Below are 23,609 nucleotides of genomic sequence, written 5' to 3'. Positions count from 1 at the left end.
TTTTATATAGCAGGGCACCTATTCATAATGTAACAGTCCTACCTAATTTTTCTAAGGTTAAAATTTCATGTTAGGCTTATTTGATATGAAGAGTTAACATATACCTCAGGCATATGTTACAGTTTCATATCTCATAATCTTACCTAATGGCTAAGCATATAGTTCCCATATTTGAACCTCAGACTCAATCAGAATGAAATCTTCCTTTCTCTCTGCAACCCTGCCAATGTCACTCTGTTAGGACCCCTTTATCCAATCTATTTCCGTCCTGCTAGACTTTACACTCCTACAAGAATAAAAAGATCTGTGATTATCTCAATGACATGTTCATATGAAGTGCTCAATAAATGTCTGCTAAGCCCATGGTGGGTGAACAGATGTGCAAATGAATAGAGCCCAAGGTGGGTGTGTGGTGTAGTCAGCACCTCCACTGCTGGTCAGGGAGGCAGCCATGCCCTAGTCAAGCACGATGACACGTTCGATGAGCCTACCCCCCTAAGCTTCCAGCTGCCTCCCACCTTCTCTCCCTGATGAATCTCTCCTCACTGGCCTATGTATACCAGAGCTCCACACACTGCAGTGCTTGGTGGTTCACACAGTGCCTAGTTTTTCTTTGAGTCTGTTGTGTAGAGCTGTATTGTCACCTTCTCTCCCCCTCTTTCTACAGAATAGACTCTCCTTTTCCACCCAAATATTCTATCTTTTCTGATACACCTCTAAAGAAGGCACACATGTAGAGAAGGCCCAGGTGAACTGAAATAAATACACTAGACAGGACTTGCAGTTGCAAAATCTATGTGGTTAGGATGTCATCTGGCTTGACAAGGCAGTATTGGGCCATTTTAGGACAATGCTGGAATCATTGTCGAAATTGTTAATTTCATTCAAATTTTACCTTTAAGTGAAGTTAATACTTTGAATGTCCATAAACAATACTTACTGATGGAAGGGGAGAAAGAGAGAAGGAAGAAAAGGAGGAAAGGAGATAAAAAGATAGGGAGGGAGGGAGGAATTTGCCCTTATAGTCAGAAAGTATTTTTACCTGGTGATATTAAGTGCTGAATTACAGGGTAAACATTAGAAAATACTCTGATGCTGAAAATTATACATAGCATGATGAGTAAAATAACTCATTTTTCTAAATAGTTGATAGAAATTAAAATATCGTCCAATAGTTTTGCTTCCCACAGTGAATTTGTTTATTGGGCTGTGCAGAGGAAGATAGGAGGGGTAGGTCATCCTAACCTTCTGGAGGGACTGATGGAATTTTAAAACCAAAAAAATACCACCCTCCAGTTAGGCAAATGGAAATTTGTGTTTGTGTTTTTCTTTAATGTCTCATTCTATCACTGGTCTTTTTCTTGTCAATAATGTTGACAATGTAGTTAATTAATCAGTTCAGTTCAGTCGCTCAGTCGTGTCCAACTCTTTGCAACCCCATGAATTGCAGCATGCCAGGCCTCCCTGTCCATCACCAACTCCCAGAGTTCACCCAAACTCATGTCCATCGAATCGGTGATGCCATCCAGCCATCTCATCCTCTGTCGTCCCCTTCTCCTCCTGCCCCCAATCCCTCCCAGCATCAGAGTCTTTTCCAATGAGTCAACTCTTCGCATGAAGTGGCCAAAGTACTGGAGTTTCAGCTTTAGCATCATTCTTTCCAAAGTAATCCCAGGGCTGATCTCCTTCAGAATGGACTGGTTGGATCTCCTTGCAGTCCAAGGGACTCTCAAGAGTCTTCTCCAACACCACAGTTCAAAAGCATCAATTCTTCAGCGCTCAGCCTTCTTCACAGTCCAATGCTCACACCCATACATGACCACTGGAAAAACCATAGCCTTGACTAGATGGACCTTTGTTGGCAAAGTAATGTCTCTGCTTTTGAATATGTTATCTAGGTTGGTCATAACTTTCCTTCCAAGGAGTAAGCATCATTTAATTTCATGGCTGCAATCACCATCTGCAGTGATTTTGGAGCCCCCAAAAGTAAAGTCTGACACTGTTTCCACTGTTTCCCCATCTATTTCCCACGAAGTGATGGGACCAGATGCCATGATCTTAGTTTTCTGAATGTTGAGGTTTAAGCCAATATTTTCACTCTCCTCTTTCACTTTCATCAAGAGGCTTTTTAGTTCCTCTTCACTTTCTGCCATAAGGGTGGTGTCATCTGCATATCTGAGGTTATTGATATTTCTCCCGGCAATCTTGATTCCAGCTTGTGCTTCTTCCAGCCCAGAGTTTCTCATGATGTACTCTGCATATAAGTTAAATAAGCAGGGTGACCATATACAGCCTTGATGTACTCCTTTTCCTATTTGGAACCAGTCTGTTTGTCCATTCAAAATAGCACACATTTCCCTACCTCAAGGGTAACTTTATTTTGTGGACAATCAGATGACCCACATGCTAATAAATAAGGGCGAGTACCCAGTTCTTTGCTACTTTAGAGCTTTATGTTCCACAGGATGGATCAGAGGGTCAAGACCAGGAAAGCCGAAGCAAGCTTAAAACAATCACTGATCGGACATTGTCAAATGAGAGAAATGCCCAAAGAAAAACTGAGAGAATCTTCTAATAGCCATATTCCTATTAGATGAGAAACCTCGTCAAGGCATCTCAAGAGAGTTAGTGTGCCAAGCCCCACCCTAACTCCCCCAGCCCCCGTGTGTGAGAGCAGCAGGACCACAGGAAGCCCTGGATCCACAGTGGATCTGGATATGGACGAGGACTGGAGTAGAAGTCCCCCATCCACACTCATGCCCTTCCAATCCATTTGGCATAATATCAGTCTGGTCAAATCTGAACCAATCATGCTTCCATTTAAGCCTCCTCTTGCCCTTTGGGTACCAGCCTACATGATCTGCTTCTTCCACAGGCTCCCACCTCATTCTTATACCTTCTCCTTGCCTGTGTTCCTGCCTCTCAGTCCTTTTCTTGGTTTTTTGAAACACACCACTGTCTGCCCTGCCTAAGGCCTTTGCTTCTCAGGTTCCTTCTATGGACAAAGTTCTACTTTTCCCTGGCTGACTCCAACTTATTCTTTAGCTCTTTATTTAAATGTTGTTTCCTCAAGGAAACTTTTCCTAACTCCCTTATTAGGTCAGATATCCTAGTTATGTGAACATATAGCATCCTGTATTTTTTCCTAGCATTATGTTACTTGGAATTCATGGGTTCACGATGAATTCATTTCAACTGTATGTTTAATTCATATTTTATCCACCTGATTTTAAACTTTATAAGGCCAGAGCTGATCCTATCTTGTTCAACATTATAAACCTACCATAGTACTTGCTACATAGTAGGTCCTAGTAACTATTTGTTGGTGGTGTTTTAAATAAGTGATTAAAGTGGCACTTTAACCTTGAGGCTAGTCTCCCACGGAACTCTAACCCACCCAAGGCAGTTGATCCCCGTCTCAGGACATATAAATGAGGCTCTGACCATGTGGGCCAGAGGAAAAGGCAATTATGATGGTAAGAGAAAAGCAGAGCCATTGGGATTAACAGGAACCTTTGTACACAGCACAAGAATACAAATAGCCTTAGAATCATGGAAAAACAATGGCTTTCTGAAAAGAAATATGAAGAAGAAGAAAAGAAAAGTCAAATAGAGAACTGGCGAGGAACACAGCATCCCTGGCGGAGCTGATGTAGATGAGCTGAGTAGTCCATGATAAGGGCTACAGGTTGAGGGGAGGGAGAAAGGGACTTTGAGGGGGATAGAGTGGATAGCTAGGGGCCTCTGACATTGGCACAATACATCCATCCTGCTGAGTTAGCTCAGGTGAAGACCAGAACCCCATCTATCTAATGGAGAAAAGGGGGACTTCTAACACCAGGAATAAAGAACTGCTAGCAGGAGATGAGATGAGGAAGAAAGAAATTGAATTGTAGAGAGACACCCGACTTAAAAAGTGGAATATCATAGATGAAATTGATTTATTTGACTAAAAGGCCAGTTATGGCATAAAAGTTAAAAGTCCATTTGTTTTCCCATATCACAAAATGCGAATCACTAAATTTGCAATATGAATGCTTTACTGTACTTTAAAAATTCTGAATTCTTTAGGCTGTTCTTTTTCTGTTCCAAAAAAGCTATTTTAGAAGCTCACATTAGAATATTTTATAACTCTTTTATCCCTCCTGAACATCTGTGAACTGGAAAGAATGTAGTATATTACAGAAACAATCCATTTAAAGAAAAACAATTAAAATGAAAACTACTTCCATTTCTGTGGCATAAAACTCTAATTCTCTCCCCTTTGCAATTTTATTACCATCCTGACATGATATAGTCACAGCTTCACTTATACACAATGTTAATTTCACTCATACTCTACTTAATCTTCAAAACACTGCAGAATAACATTTTTCTTTAGTAATTTATCATTTGCTATGATAAGGCAATGTGTTTAGAGGATGTTAGAGTTTTTTTTTTCAAGTTTGCATTTATCTTGATGCTGAAATGTGCTCTGAATGCTATTAAAATATATCATTCATACACTTTCACATTTAACTATATTAACTCTACCTTAACTAGACATTTATTAAGAGCAGCATATTTATTTCCCATTCAGGACTTTTTAAATCTGCGAAGTCAGCTGTATGGAAACGAGCAATTTTTGCCAGCATTACACTGTGTAATAGGTTAAACTGAGCAGAAACCCTGGGGCTCCATTGTGGTGGGGTACACAAATTCATATCTTTTCTGGGCTTCCTTAAATCGTCTTCTATGCAAGGCCTCTCATCATTTCACTGGCTTCCAGTGATATACTCTCAACTTTTAAATAAACTTGTGACAACTCTCATCATTCATTCATTCACTTACCATTTAACAAATATTTCCTGTATCTTCTATATTTACAGATATTCCAACATAAACATGTCTTACTTCAAGATCTTTCTCCTGAGATTAACAAGAAATCAGACATTCCTTTTATTTATTTTTTATTTACATCAAAATATAACATGTACATATTGCTTAGAAAGTCAAGGCTTATAGGGTTTGTAAAGGAAAATTTCAGTTCCTATTCTACTTTTCCCTACCGTTAATGCTGCTTTCCAGAAGTCATTTTCAATTTTTAACCACTTCTTGTTTTTTAACCATTTCTTGTTCATATTTCTAAATATGTTTCTGTTATTTTTTGGTATTTCAGTTTTAGATAATATCTACTGACTCCCAACTATGGAAGATACTGTGTTTTTTTTTAATACGATTACTTCCCCATACACATCAAAGACTTACCCTCCCCGTCAGCCTCTCAATTGTAGTATTGTGATGAATAAATAATTATTCACAGTTGAGCCACTATGTGCTAAGTTGTTTCAATTGTGTCCAACTCTTTGCAATGCTATGGACTGTAGCCCACCAGGCTCCTCTGTCCATGGGGATTTCCCAGGCAAGACTACTGGAGTGGGTTACCATGCACTCCTCCACGGGATCTTCCCGAAACAGGGATTGAACTTGCGTCTCATGTATCCTGCATTGGCAGGCAGGTTCTTAACCACTAGTGCCACCTAAGTTGACCATAATTCCATTTCTTTTTTTTTTTTCCTTAATAGCTTTTTTTCCTCAGAGTTAATCATTTCTTTTCTCATATTTTTAGTTTTCCATGTCCCTATAAACTAACTGAACCTTCCTTAAAATCTGATAGAACTGTAAAATCTCTCCGTATGTTCAAATATACCAGGTTGCCTTTCAGTTTCTTCTTTTTTAAAGATGTCAACCTTGAAGTCTTTTGTCTGGCTCCTATAGTCTGGACTGGTTGCTGCCTATGCCTGATGACCATCTGTCAGGCTGGGACTTCTCTTCACTCTCATTCTGGAAATTCTTTCACCTGTCTCCTGTGTTAAGAGTCCTATTTCCTCAAGCCTAGGTTTTTCTTCCTCAATTTCTCCCGTTTGGTGGTGTATATACTCTAGTAGCTTCTTGAGAAAGATGCGGGGGGGCAGGGGGATATAAGATGCCTCCAATCCTGAGCCTACTTAAGGAACTGTGGCACAAATAACTTCTATCTAATTTGTTTCTCCCCTTCAGGCTTATGTTTCAGCTTTCCCAGCCCGGCAAAATAAGACTATCTGTCATGAAAATTTTGGTGAAATTTCCTTTCTGCTACTGTCTCCTCTCGTTCTCTTAGCCCTTGTGAGTTTATGCCTTTTATATTTTTTTACAGCAATTTCAGGGAGGAACAGAGATAAACAGATATGTTCTATTTATCATAGTTGGCCTGAAGTAAAATAATTTTAATACTATAATATAGATTTAGTTCTATATTATATATATTGATATTATATATTATATAGAATTATATATTATATAGAATTATATAATTACATTCATATTATATATTATATATATTCAAATATGACCATTTATTATTTCATTTGCTTAACAGAGATTGAGCACCAGCTCTATGTCAGGCCTTATTCTAGGTAGGTCCTGGAGATTCAACACTAAACAAAGTTGACAGAATTCCCTACCTTTATGGAACCTACATAGAATGTTGAGGGATGGCTGGCCAATAAAAAAAAGAATAAAATGTATATCAGAATATGATGTTTTACGGAAAAAAATAATAAAGCTAGGTGGGAACAGGATATTCACGTTTAAACAGAATGGCCACAGAAGGCCTCGGTAGAAATGTGATATTTGACTAAAGACTCATAAGGAATGAGAGAGCAAGAAATATGACTCTGGGGGAAAAGCATTCCAGATAGAGGAAGAGCATGTCTGGTGGCCCCGAGGTGGACTGAAATGTTCAGGGAACAGCAAAGATGTCAGAGTGACTGAGGAGCGACAAGGATGAGAACAGAGGTTACCCGGGGGTCAGGCTCATGTCATCTCTGACTTTAGAAACTGTCACTGTAAGTGATAACCCAGCCCAAGCTCGCTCTGCTCCCCACAGGAAAGGCCAATAAATCAGGAGGTGGGTTGCTGGGGCAAGGAATAACGACTGTAACCACAAAGCTAGCAGACAGAGCACAGGGCAGACTAGTCTCTCAGAGAACCATCTTCCCTCAGGCTGAATTCCGGCTCCTTTTATAAAGAGGAGGGGGCGGTGCCTACTGCAAAGCTGACCAATGGCTGAGGCGGACCGCTAACGGTCACTCGCTGGTTGCTCTTTTGGGGGAGGGGCTCACTACGATAATAATCAGTGGCTGAGTGGGACCGCTAACTGCCTTTGGCTAACCGCTGAACCTGCCCGCTCCTATTGCATAAAGATTTGTATTCTGGAAGCTACAGTTTTGTTTGCAGAACTGTCTCCTAACTGGTCATTTCTCTCCTCATCTTCTTAAAGCCCTTTCAGAAAACTAGTTTCTGAGGTGGAAGTTCATTTTCCCTTTAAAGATCATTAATATTTCCCACTTAGTACTCTCTGTTTAAGACTTGTGGTTGCCCAAGTGGGGGAGGTAGTGGTGGGGGAGAAATAAATTGGGAGTTTGGGACAAGCAGATAGTTTGGGACAAACTATTATATACAGAACGGATAAACAAGTTCCTACTGTATAGCACAAGTAACCATATTAACAATCCTGTGACAAATCATTATGGAAAAGAACCTGAAAAAGAATATATATGTGTATATATACATACACACTGGAGTGGGTTGCCATTTCCTTCTCCAATGCATGAAAGTGAAAAGTGAAAGTGAAGTCGCTCAGTCGTGTCTGACTCTTAGGGACCCCATGGACTGCAGCCCACCAGGCTCCTCCAATCCATGGGATTGTCCAGGCAAGAGTACTGGAGTGGGGTGCCATTGCCTTCTCTGATATATATACACATATATATATATCACTTTGTCCTGCAGCAGAAATTAACACCACATTATAAATCAACTATACTTCAGTAAAATAATTTTTTTTTAAAAGAGCACTCTATTTAAATATGTGCATGATTACTTCCCTCTCACCATTCGGCTTCACTCAATGCCACCTACTCAGATGTTAGTACCCTAAAAGCTCCCCAAATATTCTCCACAATCTCTCCCTCCACTGTTTTTCACAGAATTTACCACATTTTGAGATTATTAAGTTCATATATATGTTAACCTTTTCAAAAATATGGTCTCCACTATAGAATAAATAGTGATACCCTGGTAATTCAGCTAGTAAAGAATCTGCCTGCAATGCAGGAGACTCTGGTTCGATTCCTGGGTTGCGAAGATTAGGAAGAAGCCCAATCTTCTTGGGCTTCCCTGGTAGTTCAGATAGTAAAGAATCTACTTGTAATGTGGGAGATCTGGGTTCAATCCCTGGGTTGGGAAAATCCCTAGAGGAGGGCATGGCAACCCACTCCAGTATTCTTGCCTGGAGAATCCCCCTGGACAGAAGAGCCTGATGGGCTACAGTGCATGGAGTCGCAAAGAGTTGGACATGACTGAGCGACTAAGCACACATTAGAATAAAGGACTTCCAAGGTGGCTCAGTAGTAAAGACTCCACCTACAATGCAGGAGACTCTGGTTCCATCCCTGGGTTGGAGGATCCCCTGGAGAAGGAAATAGCAACCCACTTCAGTAATCTTGCCTGGAAAATTCCATGGAGAGAAGAGCCTGGCAGGCTACAGTCCTGGGGTCACAAAAGAATCACACATGACTTAGTGACTAAATAACATTAGAATAAAAGCTCCATAGAAAGGACAATATCTAACTTGTTTTCTGTATACTGCACAACCTGACCTTCCAGTACCCAAGCTATTGGATGGATAGATGGACAGATGGGTAGAGATGACTTTGGGCAAAACTAGGACTGTCCAGTAATTACCTTAAATTGGCTCTTTAAAACATCCTCCTCCTTTTATCCTATTCTTTAATTTTATTTAGCTTCTGCTTTTAATTATAAAGAGACTAATAGAAAAAACTTTAAATGTCTTGAATTAACACTTGTATCATATTCTCAAGCTGCATTTTCCTCTTCAGTGTGTTTTATAATCCTTATTTCATTTGTGGCTTATAACAATATAAACCATAGGCTGTGAGCCTAGCTCACACACAACCTAATTGAATGTAATGTTTTAAAAAGAAAAACTCATATCTATTATGATTTGAAGCCTCACTTCTTTAATAAGCAAAATCCCAGTATTCTTAGCATAATAGTGTCTACTGCATTATCACTCTGTTCATTTTTGAAAGCTGAGATTTTGTAGGGAGAAATATGGGTGATGAATGGGAGGAAGACCTCGAAACACTAATATCACCCATAAAGAGCTAGAGCCAAATGAGGAAGGAAGGAAAAAAAGAGTAGCAAGAGTTGTAGGAATTTTGGCCATAGATTGATTGAAGCTGTTGAGACCTCAACTAAAACAATGATATTATAATGGCCATGTGAGAATTTGATGGATGATGTGAGGGGTCAAATAAAAGTGAATTAACACCAGCAGTAAACAACATTGAAGGAAACAGCCAACAGCAGGAGAAGGGAAAAAAATCTACATGGAAAACTTTGAAGGGGCAAAAAGAAAAGAAGGAAAGGACAGCTGAGACCCTTGGGACCCTTCCACAATGAGCTAAAATTGGCTTCTTGGATGAAGCCATCATTATTGATTCAGTTTAAATTTTTTTAGAGAGGAAATTTAAGATGTTAAAATCATTTTAAATGTTTCTGTTTCTTATTATATCCCTCTATCCTTTAAGGTTTATTTTTTGCTTCTTTTGTTTTAAGGAACTTAGCGTAAAGTTTCATATATAAATAAAAATCAGAAAAGTAAAATGGATCTTGGAGAATCACCTGGCCAAGACCTCCTTTTTTAATATACATTAAGAAACTGAGGTCCAGGTTAACTTGGCCAAGGTGAACACCACATGGTCTTCTGTTATTCTAGTTCTACACTGGACAAGTTTGAGTCTGATTCACCTACATGTCCATCTCATCCAGAACTCACAGAGTCTAGCACACTATATAAGCGCTCCATAACCTGAGCTGAGTGAGAGAGAAATGTAAACTATTTCTGTTTGGGGTTATGCCTCACGGGCCTGTCTTCTAAAAGTCTGACCTATTCTGTCTAACTCATATACAAGGTAATAATGGCAATGGATAGGGGAATGCATGTCTGCAGTGTGGCAATGGACAGTTTAAGGAAATGTGTTATATCAGTCAGAAACAGAGAACTGTCTAAGGTACTGAGGCTCCAAGGATCTGTGAATCCCCTTCATACTCACAAGGTAGCCCCCAGGGTACCATAGTGCCCCTGGTAAGAGGTGTCATACATTGAGCTGACCAGTGACTGATGCAGATTGAGGTTTATGACTGTACTTCTTGGTGGCCCCACTTTTCCTTCTGTTCAGTGGAAACCCATCTTTCCAAGTCCTAAAGAGTTATCATATATATGCTTAATATAGTTTTGAGAGCCAACAGAGACACTAACATAAGCTTCTGAGCACAAATATAATTCAACATTACTTAGTCCTCCATTTTCCATTTGGTCCACACCTCCATGTCCATCTTAGACAACTAATAAAGCTGTCAAGTGAAGTTCATACCAAGTGGCAGATTCCTTCATGTAATCCTACCAAAGTATCACATCAGCCTTCTAAAAGAGTGTTATTCCATTCTGTCCACATCTAGAGAAAGCAGAACTTGGCAAAGTTAAGTGGCTTTCTCAGGGCCATGCAAAAACCTGGTTCAAACCAAGGACTATATGACTACAGTACCCTTTCTATATTCCATTCATTTCCACTAGGGAGATCTCAGTCAGATTGAAAAAATAATCAGGGCAGAGCAGGTGGCTTTAGGGTCAAGAGAAAGATTTACCAACCCCTGTAAAGGTTGATCTTCAGAATTGGCAAGCTCTGTACTGAGCTTTTCTTGGATGTCTCTCTGACCGTATATATCACTATGTAATCTATACAGTGGTGTTTCAATGGACAGAGCTCTTACCTGTAATAATTTTCTTTGAACTCATATGCTCTAAGAAATGCCAATAAACTCAGTTGAAGTAATTTCTCACCCATAGCACACGTGTTTACTCAGAAGGACCCTACCTCTCCCGAACAAGCGAACACCCCATAAAGTCTGCACAGAGCAGCCATTACATGCAAAATGGACATTTGAAAAAGAAAACATTTGACCCTTCCATTGATTGAGCTTTTCTTCAAAGTGCCCTTCAGGGAGTACTGAGCTGGTTGCCAGGAAACAGAGATTCTTTTCTGGAATCAATTCTTGCCATTCTAAGTGTCTTTGAATGTGTCACTTATTACAATCTTGATTCCCAGCTTAGAATGAGGGTGGTCTTCCTCTCGGGCTTCCTCAGTCAAGACACGTCCAGAGATTCAGAATGTATCTGTAAATAGTTACGAGGTTATCGTGGATGTATGAAGTGGCAGTCCTTTTCAAATGCATATTATAATGGAGCTATTTTCAAGTATGTCATTTAGAAGGCACTGAGTGATAGTAATTGACATAATGAAAAAGTATTTTGCACATTGGTTTGGCAATTAAGTGTGAACCTTCCCCTGGTGTTAGAATGAAACTTTGTGTGATGCATTTTGAGGGAGCCTGGAATTTTGGAAGAAGCTTGGGTGAACAGAAGCCCAGCTCCTGTCACAACTAGCTCTATGATATAGGGTGAGTGTCTCCATCCTCGAGGGCTTGGTTTCTTCATGTGTAAAGTGCGAGTTGGGGGAGGTGATCCCAAAGGTCTCTTATAATGCTGGCTCTTATTCTGTAATTGTGTCACCTCTTCTGGATCACGCAAAAGCATAAAAAAATCATTGGCTTCAAGCATTATATAGTCCACTGGGGGAGCTGAAGAACAAACAATTAAATTAATAAATAAATAGGGTAATTATACATTGTGATTAGTGCCAAGAAGAACTAAACTAGTGATAGTGATGTACTATAATAGGGGAAGGGAGTTAATATTTAAAGGCAGGAAGGTATGAAGGGCAAGAGGAAGTCCTGCTAATTTCCTTATTTTTACAGTGTGCTGTTAAAATATATTGTTTGAAGTTGACAAATCAAGAAGTTTTCGGTATATTATTAAAAGTTACTAGGGTATCATTAGAATAGCAAAACTCAGAATATCAGTCTTCAGAATTACCAGAAGGCAAATACATTCACTCACCACAGAACATAAAGCAAGGAAACCTAGACCATATAGGAAAAGATAAAAAAGAAAGAGCAAAATAATGAATCATGAAATAAGATGATAGAATTAAGATCAAAAAGAGTTTATTAGTAGGTATAAATGAGAAAACTCTTCCACTTAAAATAAAAAGACTCTCAAATTGTTTAAAAATTATAACTCAGCCTTATAACACATTCAAGAAATACATCTTGGAATTGATGAGGTTGGAAAGGTTGAAAGTAAAAGGATTAGCAAAGACGTAGAAATCAAGTGCAAGAAAAAAACAGCAAGAACTGATTGTGTCAACCAACGTTAAATTCAGGACAATACTATATTAAAAACAGACCCTTTGTAATGATAATCATACAATATAGTGAATTTTCATGCAGCAAGTAGCATTGCTTCAAAATGCATAAAAGAAAAACTGCAGTAAATAAAAATAGAAATATACAAAAAGGCAATTGCAGTGGGATAATCTAAATCACTTTTCTCAGTCCATGCCAGATCAAGTAAACAGTCAAGTTAGTAAGGCTTTGAAAATCCCACAGTGTGCATGTATGTGTAAGCACACAAACGTGTGTATGTGTATCTGCATCTATATATGTCTAAACCTTGAATACAGAGAATAAGCCTATTATTCAACTGATAAAAATAGCCACATTTCTAAAAGTTGGACCCACAGAGGAAAATCTCAATATACTTCAAAAAATAGAAATATTGTATGTCACAATCTCTGAACTCAGTGCAATTAAGCTGCAAATTAATGTTTTAATCAAAGACAAAAGAAGTCTTAACCACCCCTCTCAACTCTTGGTCCAAAGAAGAAATAAAAAACATACTATCTCGGAAATAGATAATGCAAGAACTATGTATTAGAACCTTTGAGATATCTCCTCTCATAGCATAGTTCTATTTATTAGCATTGTTAAACAGGAAAGAATGAAGATAAAAAAAACACAAGCAGTCAATCAGGCAAGCAAGTTTTAAAAAGAAATAAAATATACCTATATTAAAAGCAGAAGGAACTAATTTTAAAAATAGTGCAGCTAATAAATAGATCTAAGAGATGGTTCCTGGAAAGAAATAAAGATAAAGCAAAGAAAACAATAAAATAGAAAAACAAATCATGAGCCAACCTAGTCAAGTAAAAAAGTGGAACAAAATTGTACAAAATTAGAAGTAACCAATGATAAAGAGGGGAAAATTACAATAAAATGAAAGACCAACAAATAAATCCAAGAGCTTGTTCTCTGAAAACAAAACAAAAGAATAAATTTATTGTTTAATATAATTAAGGGAAAAAGTGAACAAACAATGCAAAATGAAAGTGGTAAGTGAGGAACTGATAGATATATGCAATTTTTTAACAATTCTGAGATACTCCTTTGCTCAGACTTACTGAAATTGGCTGAAAATCTGGATAAAATGAATGGTTTTCAGAAAAATATAAATGACTAAAACCTACCATAGGAGTTGTAGAAAATCTAAATGATGAATTATCATAGAAAAATAGGAAAACATTTTATAAAAAATTCATTCCCTCCCTCAGGAACAAAATCAAACACTTTAATAGGCGTGAAGAATGCTTTCTACCAAATCTTTACAGAAAACAGTTCCAGTACTACTTAAATTGTTTCAGGTCACAGCAAAAGAAGAAAAACCTCCATATTAATTTTTGAAGCTAGCGAGATACCAGTTCCAAAACCTGATGAAGATAACATGCACATGCAAAAAGAAAAATTATAGTCCAAACTAATCTATTAATAGCAAGGGAAAAAAACTAAAATTTTAGGAGGCAGAATTCAGCAGTAGGTCAAGAGGATGCTACTTCCTAATGAGAAATTAAAAGATGGCTGCTGAGAATAGCTATTGAGAACATAGATTCAGGAGTAAAATGACTGTGTTCAGTTCCCAGCTCTCACTCACCAGGTGTCGGACTTTGGACACATAATTATTTAACTTCTCTATGCCACAGTTTTCTCATTATAGTGTATTGAGAGGATTCAATGAATTAATACATGTAAAGTGCTTAGAACAGTGTCTGGCACACAGTAAATACTGAATAAAGCTGGCTATTTATTATTCAATAGTGGAAAAAGCTATTAATATATATCATTCACCATATTGATAAATCAAAAGAGAAAAATTATAATCACTTCCATAGATGCTGAAAAGTCATGGAATTACCTGACATTCATTTCTAATTTTTATGCAGATTTAACAAAACATTATTGATGGATGCATCCTAAATATCTTAATAAAATAACAAGATCATTAACCAAAGCATGAATCATTATTGATTGATCAAGGAAACCTTAAAAGCCTTCCTGTTCAAATCAGAAGACCAGTGTATCCACTAACCCCTCTGAAATTTGACATTATTCTAATCATTTCAGTAGAACAGGAGAAAGAAATAAAAAGTGAAAATATTTTTAAAAAAGAGTAAGTAAAGTAAAATTATTTGAGGAATATACAGAAGATACTCAACTCAAAATTATAGTAGACAAATAGATATAATAAAATTGATGGGTATGAAAATAAGATACAAAAAAACACATTAATTAGAAAACAAATAGGAAATAATGTCCATTTATAATAACCAAAAATATAAAAAAATAAACTTAACAAAAATATTCAAGTTATAGATGACTAAAACCTTAACAAAGGGATACAAAAGAAAATTTAAGTAGAAATGTAAACTCTTTTATTGGGTGGGAAGACTTAATATCTCTCTAAATTAACCTATAAATTCAATGCAGTCTCAATAGAAATAACAAGATAATATTAAATTTCAGACAGACTAATTTTCAAGCTTGTATGAAAAAGCGAATAAGTAAGTATAGCTAGAAAATTCTGGAAAATAAAAATAATGGAAGATACTAGTCTGACCAGATATTAAAATGCATTATAAAGTTGTACTATTTCTTATAATGAGATTCTGGCAAATGGAAATACAAATCAGTGGAATGAATACAGATTGCACAAATAAGATTCTCAAGCTCAAATGGGAATTTAGGTTATTATCACAGTAACATTGCATACCATTAAATTAAAAATAGATTATTCAGTAAGTCATATTGGAACCAATAGGAAGCCACAGGGAAGCAAAATCAAGTTGGATCCATACCTCTCTCCTTATTCTAAAATAAATATTAAACCACAAAATTACTAGAAGAAAATAAAGAACTTTAAAAAACTAATCTTGGATCGGGGAAGCCTTTTCTCTTTTAAGCATCACGTAAAACCCAGGGGTCACCAATAAACATGATTACATTTAACTTACGTTTTTCTTATGAAAATAAGAAATTGTTCCATAGCATAAAACACCTTGAGCTAAATAAAATTTTAATCAAAAAGGAAATAATAGATGGGGGGGACTTAAAATTTGCATGACAGAATTTACAACATATATGACAAAGGCTAATTTCTGATATATAAAGATAACCAACAAAGCTAAAGGAAAACTGTCAACAACCAATAGAAAAATAGGTAAAAGAACATAAACAAACTTCAAAGAACAAGAAATGTCAAAGTTCTCATACATATGCAAAGATGTTCAGTGATATTAGTACAATGAGAGAGATGTGAATTACAGGTCTGAAGTTACATTATTTTTGCCTATCAGGCCAAAAAAATTTAGTTTGTTAACACATTGTTTAGTATACAGCAAAATACTGGAACTTTTGAACATTGTTGAAGGGAGTAAAAATTGGTGTAACCTCTACCAAATCTGCCAAAATGAAAAATACATAAAACGTTTGACCCAGCAACTCTGCTTTAGGAAATCTTATATTTGCCAGTATAATCAAAGATGCATCTATAACATTGGAAGTTTAGAACTGGAAATGACAAAATACCATAAATAAAGAACTGATTAAATAATTTATAATATATTCTTACAAAGAAGTATATGTGCTAATGTGAAGAGAATCCAAGATGTATCATTAAGTTTAAAAATACGTGTGTGAATGTGTATGTGTGTACACAAATACGTGTTTGGAAAACTTCTGGTAAGTACACACTAAAGAAGTGTTGGAGGTTAATTCTGGGCAGTTGGCCCAGGGGCCAGAGATGGGAAGGAAACTCAGTTTTCATTATATACCATTTTGTGCTATGTTATTTTTTTCCTGATGTGCAAGTGTTATTTGAGTAAAAATAAACGTTAATATTTTCAGGGTTGAAACAAACTGGTTTTAAGTATGGAAGTACTGTTCTACCATGGACAGTGGTTAGCTATTCTCCATTTCCATAGAAGAGATCTTCTTCAACAAGAAGAGCCAACAAAGTGAATATATAGTTTGGATTGAAGAAAATTAATAATTTACTGATGGAATTGGTACAGAGTTGTAAAAACCCTCTGAAGGGCTTTGGAAGGAGTCTGAAGTGGGTGGTGAGTGATCAGGGGAGGGAAGGACCCTGGTGGCCTGGGGAGACTTCTTTCCTCCCCAGGATGCTGTGACCCTCTTCCCAGGAGCAACACCTCTCTGTGAGCTGACAGTTTAATGAGCATTTTACCCAAGGCATTCACACCAGTAGGAAATCCTGTTAGATTTACAAGTGCCCATTAGTTACAAGTTCTCCAGAGCCACTGTATGGGGTTTCTATTCAGGACTTCCTTGTACTTTCCAGTGTTGGATATCATTGCAGAGAGGGTTAACACCTCTAGGAACTCGATTTTTCTCTTGTACATTATAAACAGCCATGGGGGCAAAATCTTTAGCTCCTCATAGACTACAGACTATAAATCAATTACTCTTCCACAAGGAGCTCCAGACTATCGAGAAAAAAGGGGATCCTTCCATGAACAAATGACCTAGGACACTTTAATGAATGGGGGAGCATATTGAGAATAATGAACAAAGCCAGAATAGGGATGAAGCCAACTACATTTAAAAAGCTGCTGTTTTTCTTTTTCCTTTGCTACAAATCACACTCCATTTTTCATCCCCTAGGTCAGGGGATGTGGTTCACTAAGTGTGGTCCCTGGACCAGAGCATCAGCATTACCTGGAAACTTGTTCAAGGTGCAAATTTTCCAGACTTCCTGTATCAGAAACTCCTGGGGTGTGGCTCAGCCATCTGTGGCTTCTGGAAGAAGACCACCCACCAACAGGAATAACCACTGGCTTGCTCTGCATTCTTTCCCCTAAGAGAACTCAAGGTAACACAACCTGATGTCTCTGGACAAGTTTTAAAATTTTAGCCTCAAGATACATCTTCAGATGTGGGTGTAAATTAAGCACAGCAGCAACTGCCTCCTCTTAAGATGAGCATCATTTGATGACACTGGTTATCCCACAGAAGGCATGGCCATTCCAGTTCCTATGCTGTGGTGTAGATATGCTCCAGAATGCCAAGGGAAGCCAGGCTGATCCGAGGTTCTTATACAAGCCATGACACTCAGATATTGGAAGTCTATCTCACATCCCAAACATATGCCAGTGACTGTACATAGGGAACTAAATCTCATCATTAAAGGCTGGGACCTTTACAGGCTAAAATCTCCTATTAGGCTGGATGCTCCCCTAAAACAAATCATCTACAGCCTGACAGCGCTAACTTTTTAACTGTCCCTTATATGAACTTAATATTAAGGTGCCAGTATGTTGTCATCCCTTTTTTCCTTTTATTTCTTTGGGGGGGGTGCATGGGGTGGAGGGCTCAGACCATCCAGAGAAGCACACGAAGCAGACAATGTCTGATGTTGCCCTGGCCTCCTTAACCCCCGCCCCTTTCTAATGGGAGTTCAGATTTTGTTGTAGCACAAACAAACTCCCCTCCCCTTGCAGCCCCTATGCCCTCAGGGAAGCTTACCTGATCCAGATCCACAGGTGAGTCCAGTTGGTCTAAGGGTGATCCCACTCCCCACGTGACTCAGTTCAAGGTACTGAGATTCAAGAACAGGTTTTCCAGGCAGCTGGGCAATTTCTTGCTCACCTTGCTCTTTCAGGACACCTCCCAGAGGCAACCCTGTCTCTCTCCGCTGGGGACTGCTGCCTCCACCTCCAAATTAGCTGAAGGATGTGGCTCACATGGGAAGGAAAGCTGTGGTGCTGGTTTAACCCCTCCCTAGCCTGGGCTTCCTGTCTGGGAGTCAGTAAACATTCTGAATGTTGAAGATACTTAACTTGAATTTTCTGTTATTCATTGCTGAAAACATCCTACTGACTGAGTGAGGATTATTATCACTTAATATATGTGGAGAGACCATGACACAGAGTAGTTTTGGAGGCTTTGTAGTAAAGGACAGAAGTTGCAGTGGAAGCTGGTGGTTCATCCCAGCCTGTGTTCTACCACCCACTGGAGAACAAGTCACTGAGGGTATTTCCTGGGCCTTGAGGATGGGGAGCAGGGAGATGAAGGGGAGCAGGGAGATGAAGGGCAGCACAAACAGAGTCCTGGACCTGCCATGGGCAAGCTCTGCCCACACTACAATTTTGTCTCAGGATGCCCAGATGGAGGACTGGGGATGGGGCTACAAGAAAGAAGAAACGATGGAGAAGATAGGTGATAGTTTGAATAGAAACATAAAGGTGACAATTAGAGTATAATGTGTTTTTAGCATCAGGGCAAAAACATACCCTCTATTAAACGTTAGTAAGCCTCTTTCTAAGCCTCTTTTTCGGCCACCTCATGCGAAGAGTTGACTCATTGGAAAAGACTCTGATGCTGGGAGGGATTGGGGGCAGCAGGAGAAGGGGACGACAGAGGATGAGATGGCTGGATGGCATCACTGACTCAGTGGACGTGAGTCTGAGTGAACTCTGGGAGTTGGTGATGGACAGGGAGGCCTGGCGTGCTGCAATTCATGGAGTCGCAGAGTCGGACACGACTGAGCGACTGAACTGAACTGAACTGAAGCCTCTTTCATGCTGCTTTAAAGACCCTGCTACTAGTTTACCATTGATGAGCACCGAGAGAACTGCCCTGTGCTCTACCTGGGAGCCCTGAAGGCCCCTCTGTCCAGCTTTCTCATCCAATGACTCAACACTGCAGCCAGTGTCCTGCAAGTCTTACCACCACTCTGCAGGGCAGACCCACCTTTCTGCATCAGCAGTGTGCTGCCTGAGGTCCCCTGGGGTGGTTCACCCAGCTGGGGACTGGGAATATGACCCCTTCCTTGATCCTTACCTTGAGTAGCACCCAGCAAAGTCCCACTTAGAGATGCCCTCTCTCTGAAATGGAAAAGCAGGGTTGTTTCACAGCTGCAAACCCTTCTCTTCCATCCCATCTAGTCAAGTTGCAAATCTGTATTGCCCAGTGGATATCAAATCAAGTTTCAAGGTTAAGGCAACAGAGAAAGGAAGGAGGTACCTAGGAAATCATTATCAAGATTGTATTTAAAAGAGAAAACCTCAGATCAAGGATGAAACACAGTCTCTTAGCTACATTCCTCACTGGTATTGGCTCAGTCTTGAGGTGCTGTGAGATTTAAATGTCATTTCAGTGAGTCTTGCAACTTGTGGTCAGATGCATTATCAATGTTCTAGATCACAGAATTTAATACATTTTTTCTTCTGCTGTAAAGGATAAATGGCTTTTTTTCCGATTGAAGACACTAACAAATAGGTAGCTTCCTAATCCACATCTTGACTTTTCAACTGATCACCTTTTAAATCATCCAGTTTAATGAGTTGACCAGTGTTTGGAGGAGTTAGTAGTGTCTGCGAAGAAATACAAGAAGAAGGAATCACACTTGGAGGCTGGAGGTTGGGGGATGGGAGGGAAGGGTCATCAGCAAATAGCAAGCTGAGGCTCAGAGAAGCTAAGCAAATTGACCAGATCAAACAGCTTGTTCCTGATTCCTTTGTGACTCAATGTAGAAATGGTCAAAGGAGTATCATAAACCAAAAGGACATATGTATAGGATCCTCTCTTTATCTCCTTAGTACTCTGGCCACTGATAAACCTTGACTTGGCCATGAACCTGCTGATATTGGTGCAGAGCTGATAGGGCCACACAGTCCTGATCCGGGTGTCACGTGCAAAGCAGGGGCAACTGGATACCATGTGTCACATCCCAATCTCCATATCCCAAAACCGAGGCCCCCGCATATGCAGCTGACCACGTCTGGCCAGCCCACTGACCAGCTCATACACCAGCAGCCCTCCAATGACGCTCAGAGACTTTGCTGTCTAATAACACAGAGAAGTTCATGATGTTTCACTTTGAAGGACCTACCCTATTTCTCCCCACTCCTTATACCTCATCCCCCCACAGGTTGGACACAGGTTTTCTGGTTGGTGGTAAAACTTTTCCACTTAGCACTCAGTCTTCAACTTTATAAACTATTTTCTCTTTATTTCCACCATCTCAACAACACCTTTAATCCACTGCTACCCCCAAGACCTAGAGGAAGGTGGTAGAAGGGCAGCACTTCTCTGTGGCCTTAATTGAATGCAAGTACCTACTGCCTTTAACAATCACCCCCCTTTCCAAATCAAGTCTCTTTCAACCCAAGCAAGCAGACTCCTCCCATAGAAACCCCCAGTGCCTTGTGCAGAGGTGTGAAATGTGCTCACTAGGGCTATTTTAGGCAGATTTAGGGCCATTTTTCCATCAGAGAGATAAAAGCACACTGCTATTAAGACACACCACCATTAAAAACAACAACGGACTTTGATAATCTCTGCAGTAGTAAATGGAGCTACTACATTATATATTATTGCAGGAGATTTCATCCTGGCACTTGAAAATTTACTTTCAATTTTGGAATTTCTGGTAGCTGTACGTTCAAATCTTCATTTGAACCGAAAGACTGATGGTGATATACAGGGAAGACCATTACAACTTCAGCTACAGTTATTTATCTTCTTCATCTGAGTTTCTTTTAATCAAGTATCTGCTATTTTATCACTTTCTTTGCTACTAGTTGAGGAAATCATACATCTCATGCTTAACTGTTAATATATGCTATTTACATGTGACTTCCACCACTTCCAATATTGAATGAGTAATCACATATCACACCAAGATCAGCAAATGGACTTTTTCCTTATTTAATAAATGTCCACTCCTCAGAAATTCCTTTTTTAAAAAACAGGACCATTTCCACTGAGTGGATACCTCAGAATAGGGAGAAAGGTTGACAGCCTTTGATTCTGTGCTGTCTAGACACTTACAGACCAAGACGGGGCTTTCCCATGTCTTCCTCTGCCCTACTGAGAGTGGGCTTGCTCTGATGCAGAGAAGTCAAAACAACCTCAGTCTCTCTGCAGGTTACCTGTCTTTCCTTAAACTATATCTATTATTTCTGGATTTAGTTCTCTCACATCTCTGGTGAAAGGGAAGCACGTATAGGCTCACATAGGACTCAAAGCTGTAAAACTGAGATGCAAGTAAAAATGCCTACAATACCATTAACCTTTCTGTACTTGCAGCCAGAGTTTTTGGACCCGAAGAACTAATTTAAAATCCATTTGTCCTTCATGTTTGGACTATGAGTCTCCAGAGGCTTAATCAGAATGAAAAAGAATCAAATACCCCATCAACCGCAAGGCCTCTAGTACCCAGCTCATGCCTGTCGACCAGCAGGAGATTTAGATTTCCACGTATTCCCCAAAATTACCTCAGACGCAGAAAAGAAAGGGATATCACAAAATTCAGCCACAGCTACTAATGGAAGGAAGGTCATAGCAGGCTGATGAGCTGTGTACAATTCTAAGAAAGACCAAATGGATACAATACTCTATTTAGCAGCCTGAGTCAGGGTCTCAGAGCAACTGGGTTGGGGTGGGCATGGTAAGGATGCTACCTACAAACAAGCCATCCCGCTGCAGGTAACAGGGAGGGTGGTGAGAGCGAAAATTAAGGACTTGATCACAGAGGGTCTATTTGCCCAAACCAAGCATGGATGGGGATACAAAACTGCCTTTTTCTTCATGGGCTGCATGAAACAAAAGACACCAAAACCATTACTTTATTCCTCCACAGTCACAGTCACTTTCTCATAATAAGGTAGCCAAGGCAGAGCTGTTTCCAACCGCTTGTGGAATGTGTGGCCCCAGCCATCTCAATTTAAGGGAGGCCTCGAGCTACTGAACACGCAGCTGTTAATCTGCATGATTACTGAAGAACAGTAAAACCTTCAACCCCCTACCCCTACCCTGGGCCAGCATAGCAGGGGGCCAGGAAGCAGTCACCAGCTGGATCACTGGGAAACTGTAGGAGAAAAAGGCCTGGCTGGGAGCCGGGTAGAAAGAGCAGTCCAGCAGCACACCGTTTTTTTATCTCTTCAACAAAATTCTTCCAGGACTGGGTTCTGGAGACATCAGGGAGGAAAGGGGAGCACCTCGTGAAAAGGCTCTGTAGAATCCTTGGGAGCTGCTAACAATGGGGAGGGATGTTCTGAACCAGTTCATTTTTAATAGGCCTTTGTGATTTTTCATGATCCGTTAATTAAAGGAGAGAAATCAGGGAAAAAAAAAACACTCTATGTTCACCAACATAGGAGTCAGGTTGCCTTTTTATAGAAATGAAAAAGTAAACGAAAAGCAGTGTCTCCAACTAGCAGAGACTCGCTCATTCATTTACTAAATATTTATTGAGCATCAATGAATGAATCCCCTTAGATGGTAGGACTAGGATCCAGTGAAGGGTGAGATAAGGTCATTGCCCACAAGGACCTGCAAAGTGGGTGAGGATGGAGGCCATGCTGTTAGGCAGAATGGGCAAGTATGAGATGGGGAGAGAGCATGAAGTGGACACCTAATCCAAATTTCGAGGGGCATCAGAGAAGGCTTGAGAGAGAGGAAAAGGTGTGTAACTAGACACAGACAATGCTGATAGCTAGGGATAGTTCAGAACAAATTAGCAAAAAGCTTCTTTCCAAGGAAACAATAGGTGTCCTAAGGGGGCAATCCCTTTGTCATTCCTCAATCTCATGCCCAGAATTGCTCTGGAATTTTATCCAGAAAATAAGGATGAAAGCACTTTTTCTTAGCTTTATAGTCTGAAGGGCTTAATCCCATTTCTTCTGGTGTCCTTGAACCTCCTTTTCAAAGAGGTTCATTTGACTTGACTTCATTTTGATAGTACCTTTTGATTAGTTTTTGTAAATTAACTTGATAATTATTCAAAACAATGGAAAATCTTCTGTACACATTATACTGGGGACTTTTATAGCAGCTTCAAGAATAACGGTTGCTGAGTTTTTATCCAATGTGAACTGCTGAGTAGAAGTGTGTTGCCTGGAGGGAACAGGAGCAGAGAATAGGAGGGAAATGACTGCTAGTCTTGAAGAGGTAGGACTTGGAAAAACTTCCTGAGGGAGTCTACACCCAAATTAGGTAGACAGTTTTGTCTTAGCACGAGTAATAACCCCAGGCTTCTTAGGTGGCTCAGTGGTAAAGAATCCACCTGCCAAGTAGGAGACGCAGGAGACGTGAGTTTGATCCCTGGGTTGGGAAGATTCCCTGAAGAAGGAAATGGCAACCCACTCCAGTATTCTTGCTTGGGAAATCTTACACACAGAGGAGCCTGGTGGGCTTCAGTCCATGCAGTCACAAAAAGTCAGACAAATATTAACAACTAAACCATTTTTTAA

The 23,609-nt window shown here is 39.5% G+C and overlaps 2 long non-coding RNA genes across 2 annotated transcripts in view; one reads left to right on the top strand and one right to left on the bottom strand.

The window, feature by feature from the left end:
• Positions 1-23,609, top strand: part of LOC147374134 (uncharacterized) — a 109,296-nt gene that overhangs the window by 61,648 nt on the left and 24,039 nt on the right. Inside the window, exon 2 of the long non-coding RNA XR_015162474.1 lies at positions 1-23,609. This exon is cut by the window's left edge and continues 59,502 nt beyond it; it is cut by the window's right edge and continues 24,039 nt beyond it. This is a non-coding gene — a long non-coding RNA (uncharacterized LOC147374134).
• The window catches only part of LOC147374133 (uncharacterized), a 56,600-nt gene continuing 38,530 nt past the window's right edge, over positions 5,540-23,609 (bottom strand). Inside the window, exon 3 of the long non-coding RNA XR_015162473.1 lies at positions 5,540-11,278. This is a non-coding gene — a long non-coding RNA (uncharacterized LOC147374133). The remainder of the gene's footprint in view (positions 11,279-23,609) is intronic.

This window comes from Bos grunniens, chromosome 4, assembly GCF_055505025.1.
Source record: "Bos grunniens cultivar Pamir isolate PY7600 chromosome 4, Bosgru_T2T1.0, whole genome shotgun sequence".
NCBI classification, from domain to species: Eukaryota; Metazoa; Chordata; class Mammalia; order Artiodactyla; family Bovidae; genus Bos; species Bos grunniens.
This window is presented reverse-complemented; position numbering and strand designations above follow the sequence as displayed.